The sequence below is a fragment of the Lissotriton vulgaris genome, chromosome 3_1, assembly GCF_964263255.1.
Source record: "Lissotriton vulgaris chromosome 3_1, aLisVul1.2, whole genome shotgun sequence".
NCBI classification, from domain to species: domain Eukaryota; kingdom Metazoa; phylum Chordata; class Amphibia; order Caudata; family Salamandridae; genus Lissotriton; species Lissotriton vulgaris.
In genome coordinates this window covers 2035971672-2035978915 of record NC_141689.1, presented here as the reverse complement: position 1 = coordinate 2035978915, position 7244 = coordinate 2035971672, and the positions used below count along the sequence as shown (strand labels likewise).

The 7244-nt window shown below is 54.8% G+C and overlaps 3 pseudogenes; all 3 read left to right on the top strand.

The window, feature by feature from the left end:
* The first annotated feature begins 451 nt into the window (after positions 1-451).
* On the top strand, positions 452-2415 carry LOC147728774 (18S ribosomal RNA; annotated as a pseudogene).
* Positions 2416-3026: 611 nt separating this feature from the next.
* LOC147728773 (5.8S ribosomal RNA) lies at positions 3027-3205 on the top strand (annotated as a pseudogene).
* A 377-nt stretch (positions 3206-3582) lies between these two features.
* LOC147728772 (28S ribosomal RNA) lies at positions 3583-6402 on the top strand (annotated as a pseudogene).
* Positions 6403-7244: the final 842 nt, after the last annotated feature.

The following is a 7244-nucleotide window of genomic DNA, read 5'->3' as shown; positions in this document are numbered from 1 at the left end:
GCAGCCCCGAGCCCTGCAGCCCCCGAGCCCTACAGCTCCCGAGCCCTGCAGCCCTGGAGCCCTACAAGGGCAGGCGGGGCAGGAGCCCTTCCATGAAGGCTCGGGTGGGCAGCTGGGATTTCTTTCAATCCCGGCCATCTGGTTGCACCTTTCCCCTCGGCCATCTGGTCGCATGCAATGCTTTCTAATGGGGCGACCAGATGACCGGTCTTCCCTGGAAGTACTGATAAAGTGCCATTTGCCACCCCGATCCCATCGAGGGCTCCAGGAGAATGGTCCCTGGGTCCCCTCCATCACTCTCTGCGTGCGGGTTCCAAGAAAGAGGGGTAGCCTCTGGATTACTTGGGGCAGGGTATACCCGGACACCCCTCCCGGGCTGGCGGTTCTCTGCCGTGACCAGATGGGCTATGCTCAGACAATAACTCTCTCCGTCCACGGGGGGCTCAGGGCCAACAGCTTGGCAAAGTGCCCGGTCTCAAAGATTAAGCCATGCATGTGTAAGTACACACAGCTGGTACAGTGAAACTGCGAATGGCTCATTAAATCAGTTATGGTTCCTTTGATTGCTCCATCTGTTACTTGTATGACTGTGGTAATTCTAGAGCTAATACATGCCGATGAGCGCTGACCTCCCGGGATGCGTGTGTTTATCAGACCAAGACCAATCTGGGCTCGCCCGGTCGCTTTGGTGACTCTAGATAACCTCATGCCGATCGCACTTCCCCGTGACGGCGACGATACATTCAAATGTCTGCCCTATCAACTTTCAATGGTACTTTCTGTGCCTACCATGGTGAACACGGGTAACGGGGAATCAGGGTTCGATTCCGGAGAGGGAGCCTGAGAAACAGCTACCACATCCAAGGAAGGTAGCAGGCGGGCAAATTACCCGCTCCTGACTCGGGGAGGTAGAGATGAAAAATAACAATACAGTACTCTTTCGAGGCCCTGTAATTGGAATGAGTACACTTTAAATCCTTTAACAAGGATCCATTGAAGGGCAAGTCTGGTGCCAGCAGCCGCGGTAATTCCAGCGCAAATAGCGTATAGGGGAGAGGTGTGGCGCCGTGGCCAGGGGGACTGACGCTGGAATCTGGGGATCACGGTTGGATCCCCGGCTCCAGTGGCAGGTTAGCCCAGTACCATGTGACTCTGGGCAATAGCTTGCTTAATTTTCCCGACGGACCCAGCGCCTAGAGACCTTTACGCGTGATTGTTCGCGCTTTACAAATGTGGATTATTATTTATTATTATTATTAAAGTTGCTGCAGTTAAAAAGCTCGTAGTTGGCTCTTGGGATCGACCTGGCGGTCCACCATGAGGCGTGCTACCGCCTGTCCCAGCCCCTGCCTCTCGGCGCCCCCTTGATGCTCTTGACTGAGTGTCCTGGGGTCCGAAGTGTCTACTTTAAAAAAATTGGAGTTTTCAAAGCAGGCCAGTCGCCTGAATACTTCAGCTAGGAATAATGGAACTGGGGCCATGATTAAGAGGGATGGCCGGGGGCGTTCGTATTGTGCCGTTAGAGGTGAAATTCTTAGACCGGCGCAAGACGAAACAAAGTGAAAGTATTTGCCAAGAATGTTTTCATTAAGCAAGAACGAAAGTCGAAGGTTCGAAGACGATCAGATACCGTCGTAGTTCGGACCATAAATGAGGCTGACTAGTGATCCGGCGGCGTTATTCCCATGACCTGCCAAGCAGCTTCTGGGAAACCAAAGTCTTTGGGTTCTGGGGGGAGTATGGTTGCAAAGCTTAAACTTAAAGTAATTGACAGTAGGGCACCACCAGGAGTGGAGCCTGCAGCTTAATTTGACTCAACACGGGAAACCTCACCCAGCCCGGACACGGAAAGGATTGACAGATTGATAGCTCTTTCTCGATTCTGTGGGTGGTGGTGCATGGCCGTTCATAGTTGGTGGAGAAATTTGTCTGGTTAATTCCGATAATGAACGAGACTCCTCCATGCTAACTAGTTACCCGACCCCCAACGGTCGGTGTCCAACTTCTTGGAGGGAGAAGTGAGCCACATGAGATTGAACAATAACAGGTCTGTGATGCCCTTAGATGTCCGGGGCTGCACGCACACTACACTGAATGGATCAGTGAGTGTCTACCCTACACCGACAGGTGTGGGTAACCCACTGAACCCCGTTCATGATATGGATTGGGGATTGCAATTATTTCCCATGAACAAAGAATTCCCAGTAAGTGCAGGTCATGAGCTCGCGTTGTTTCAGTCGCGGCTCTTTGTACACACTACTACCGATTGGATGGTTTAGTGAGGTCCTCGGGTCGGCCCCGTCGGGGTCGACAACCGTCCTAGCGGAGCGCCAAGAAGACGATCAAACTTGACTATCTACAGTAAGTAAAAGTCGTAACAAGGTTTCTGCAGGTGCACCTGCAGAAGGATCATTAACGGCAGAGCGGCCCGAGTGACTGACGAACCCAGCCTGAAGTCCTCTGCCACCTCCTCTCATGCGGCAGGGTGGCCTGAAAGAGAAGGGGCCAAGGGCCTGTCGGGGGACCTTGGCTCCTCTTGGTAGGAGGCATGTGGGATGGGGAGCCACCTGGCTCTTTCCCTTCCAGTGCCCTCGACCCGGGTGCGGATGGTGGTGGCCTAATTGCCAGCCCGCCGGCATGGCTTGGGGCTGCACGGCGATGGACGTCTGACATGCAGGTGGAGCAACCCTCCCTCGTTGCCAGGTAGCCGGTTTGACCTGGTTCCGTGCGGCTGTACTGAGGGGTTTAAAGGCTTGTGCAGTCCCTCCCGGGAGGGACTAGTGGCTGCAGGGCTGCCTGCTCCAGTCACACTCGGAGCCCCCTTCCTCAACGTGGGTGGGGGGGCTCCCAGGCTGAGCGCCTGGCAATATTTTTTTCTCCCAACGGTGCAGTCTGACTCCCAGAGGGGAAGCCTTGAACGTGGAGCCCAGGCCGTCTTGCCACGCGGGCAGCGGACGGCAAGCGGTGGCTTCCTCCCGCCTCTCCTGCGCTCGCAGGTGGGCAAACATTTTCAAAAAGTTGCCTGTGACTCTTGGCAGTGGATCACTCGGCTCGCACGTCGATTAAGAACGCAGATAGCTGCGAGAATTAGTGTGAATTGCAGGACACATTGATCATCTACACTTCGAACGCACCTCGAAGGGTCGCTTGATCGTCAATTACCCCGGGGTTTCCCCGGGACGCGGCTGGGTCTGTTGCAGGGTTAGCTCCGCTTCTCCTTCGTCCCAACACAAGGTCAGACCCCCTGATTACCCGTGGCATTGTCTCTCGCTGGGTCCTGCTGCAGAGGTATGCCGCCGGCGCGCCTGGCCCCTGAGAAAGGGGCCTGGCGGCCAGTCCGCCCCGGGACCCATCCCCGGGTGCCTGGCTAAGTGCTGCGCATGTCTGTGGTGTCCCATGGCTGGATGCACCTCAGGCGGCCACCTCTGCGGCCGGCTCCCGGAGGAGAGGGAAACCCTTCCAAATGTGATATGGGGAAAGAGGGAACGCGCTGCTGGGACGCAAAACCCCCCCTGCTCCAGCAGGGGGGCCTGGCCTTCCCCGGTAACCCCCTTTGATGCTCCGGCGTCATTCTTCCGACTATGACCTCAGATCAGATGTGGTTACCTGCTGAATTTAAGCATATTACTAAGCGGATGAAAAGAAACTAACTAGAATTCCCCTAGTAACGGTGAGTAAAGAGGGAAGAGCCCAGGGCTGAATCCCGGGCATAGGAAATGTGGCATCCAGAAGACCGACTCCATGGCGTCGCACAGGGGGCCCAAGTCCTTCGAGGCTCACCGCGCGGATGGTTGATGCCGGCAGCGGCCCCTGGCGTGCCAGAATCGGGTCTTCTTGGAGTCGGGTTCCTTGGGAATGCAGCCCAAAGTAGGTGGTAAACTCCATCTAAAGCTAAATACAGGCACAAGATCGATAGCACCATAATGGAATGTTGAAAAGAACTTTGAAGAGAGATTTCAAGAGGGCGTGAAACTGTCAAGAGGTAAACGGGTGAGGTCCGTGCAGTCCGCCCAGAGAATTAAACACGGCGGGAAGATCGGTGTCCCGGGAGTTCCGTATTCCCTCTGCGGGACTGGTGCCCTATCCAGCCCCCGCAGGGTGCATTTCCTCCATGGCGGTAGACCACGACAGGCTCTGGGTCATTTGGAAAGGCTTTGGGGTGACAGGTGACCCTCTGCTCCAGCGGAGGGTGTTACAGCCCCCCTGGCAGCAGCTTTGCCTTGTCCACGGGCCGAAGAATATTCAACTGCCTCCATGCCCTCCCCTTGGCACCCTTCCCCGGCTGCCCCTCGGGGCACGCTGGGGCGGTTGAAGGGGAGACGGGCCCCCTGCTCCAAGCGCGACTGTTGACTGGGGCGGACTGTTCTCAGTGTGCCCGACCACGTCGTGCTGCTGTGCAGGGAGGCCCATGTCGGGCACCAGGGGTCTGCGGCGATGTCGGTTACCCACCCGACCCGTCTTGAAACACGAACCAAGAAGTCTAACACATGCGTGAGTCGGAGGGCCGAGCGAAACCTTGTGGCGCAATGAAGGTGAGTGTCGGCGCACGCTAGCTGAGGTGGGATCCCGCTGCAATTCCAGCGGCGGGCGCACCACCGGCCCGTCTTGCCCGCTCTGTCGGGGAGGTGGAGCATGAGCGTGCGTGATAGGACCTGAAAGATGGTGAGCTATGCCTGGGCAGGGCAAAGCCAGAGGAAACTCTGGTGGAGGTCAGTAGCGGTCCTGACGTGCAAATCAGTCGTCCGACCTGGGACGAAAGACTAATCGAATCATCTAGTAGCTGGTACCCTCCGAAGTTTTCCTCAGGATAGCTGGTGCTCAGAGCCCCCAGTTTTATCTGGTAAAGCGAATGATTAGAGGTCTTGGGGCCAAAACAATCTCAACCTATTTTCAAACTTTAAATGGGTAAGTAGCCCGGCTTGCTGGCGTTGAGCCGGGCATGGAATGCGAGTGCCTAGGGGACCACTTTTGGTAAGCAGAACTGGCGCTGCTGGATAAACCGAATGCCAGGGTTAAGGCGCCTGATGCTCATCAGACCCCAGAAAAGGTTTTGGTTCATATAGACAGCAGGACGATGGCCATGGAAGTCGGAATCCACTAAAGAATGTGTAACAACTCACCTGCCAAATCAACTAGCCCTGAAAAAGGACGGCGCTAGAGCTTCGGGCCCATACCCGGCCTTTGCCGGTGCTGAGAGTCACGGGGGCTAAGCCACGATGAGTAGGAGGGCCACTGTGGTGAGCACAGAACCGGGGTGAGGGCCCGGGTGGAGCCGCCGCAGGTGCAGATCTTGGTGGTAGTAGCAAATATTCAAAAGAGAACATGGTTCAGTCGGCACTAAGAGATGGGCGTGCGCCTTTTCGGAAGGGACGGGCTATGACCTCCGTTGCCGTCGGCCGATCGAAAGGGTGTCGGGTTCAGATCCCGAACCCGGAGTGGCTTGGCAAAATCAATGGGGAAAGAAGTTTCGCGTTGAGCTTGACTCTAGTCTGGCTGTGTGAAGAGACATGAGAGTTGTAGGGTAAGTGGGAGACCCTTGGGTTGCCGATGAAATACCACTTTTTACCACATTTTTTCAGTTATCCAGTCAGGGGGGTTGAGCACCATGGGGCTCTCGCTTCTGGCTCCAAGCGCCCAGCGCCTGCCGGGCGCGACCCGTTCCGGGGACAGTGGCAGGTGGGGATTTGACTGGGGCTGTACACCTGTCAAACGATAACCAGGTGTCCGAAGGCGAGCTCAGGGAAGACAGAAACCTCCCGCAGAGCAGAAGGGCAAAAGCTCGCTTGATCTTGATTTTCAGTATGAATTCTGACCGTGAAAGCAGGGCCTCATGATCCTTCTGACTTTTTGGGTTTCAAGCAGGAGGTGTGAGAAAAGTTACCACAGGGATAACTGGCTTGTGACAGCCAAGTGTTCATAGCGATGTCGCTTCGTGATCCTTTGATGTTGGCTATTCCTATCATTGTGAAGCACAATTCACCAAGCGTTGGATTGTTCACCCACTAATAGGGAACGTGAGATGGGTTTAGACTGTTGTGAGACAGGTTAGTTTTACCCTACTGATGATGTGTTGTTGCAATAGTAATCCTTCTCAGTATGAGAGGAACTGCAGGTTCAGACATTTGGTGTATGTGCTTGGCTGTAGCTACCATCTGTGGGATTGTGACGGAATGCCTCTACTGCCCCACACTGTTTAATATTTACATGCTTCCCCTTGCAGAAATAATTCGCCCTTTCGGCATTCAAGTCGTGTCCTACGCCGATGACACGCAACTGGTGGTCACTCTTACCCATCCCTCCTCCCACCCCAGTGAACTCAGAAACTGTATGGAAGCAGTCTGCACCTGGATGAGCCAGTCCTACCTAAAGCTCAACGGAGAGAAAACTGAGCTAATGGTGCTGGGCAATTCCCTCCAAAAATCCATCGACTCTCTGTGGCCCCCTTCACTTGGCCCAGCCCCCCCGCCCAGGGATTCCATCAAGAGCCTGGGCATTTGGCTGGACTCTGCCCTCACTTTCAGCCACCAGGCAACAAAACTAGCAGCATCCTGCATGGGTATTATCAGACTCATTCGGAAGATTTTACCACTCCTTCCTTTCAAGGCCAGACAGATAATGGTCTAGGGTCCCATCCTCTCCCGGCTCGATTTCGGCAATGCCCTATACCTAGGCTCCTCTGAATCCACCCTGAAAAAATTGCAGGTGGTTCAGAACTGCGCGGCCCGCACCCTCCTGCGCATTCCCCGCCGGCAATCAGTGAGGACTGAACTAAGAGCACTTCACTGGCTACCGGTAAAAGACAGGGTCAATTTTAAAAGCATGTGCATCGCCCACCGTGCCTACTGGAGGAAAGGAGCAGTCCTTAATCACAGCCTGATCACTCCCTACAACCCCAACAGGCAGCTGAGATCTTCTCTCGCCTTCCAGGTCATCATCCCCAGATACAAAAGAGAAAGAAGCGGAGGGAGAATGTTCTCTACCAACGCAGCAAGGCTCTGGAACTCCCTTCCACTTTCCATCCGCTCAGAACCAAACATCCTGTTATTCCGTAAAAAACTAAAAACCTTTCTCTTCAGGAAATAATCTCTGACCTGCCTCACCCCTTCCGTATTCAGTTCTTAGCACTGGGACGCCTGCGGGTAACTATCGCGCTTTATAAAAACATATTCCATTCCATTCCATTCCATTCCATTCCTCTAAGTCAGATTCCCCCTAAACCGTAACGATACTGCAGTGCCGTGGAG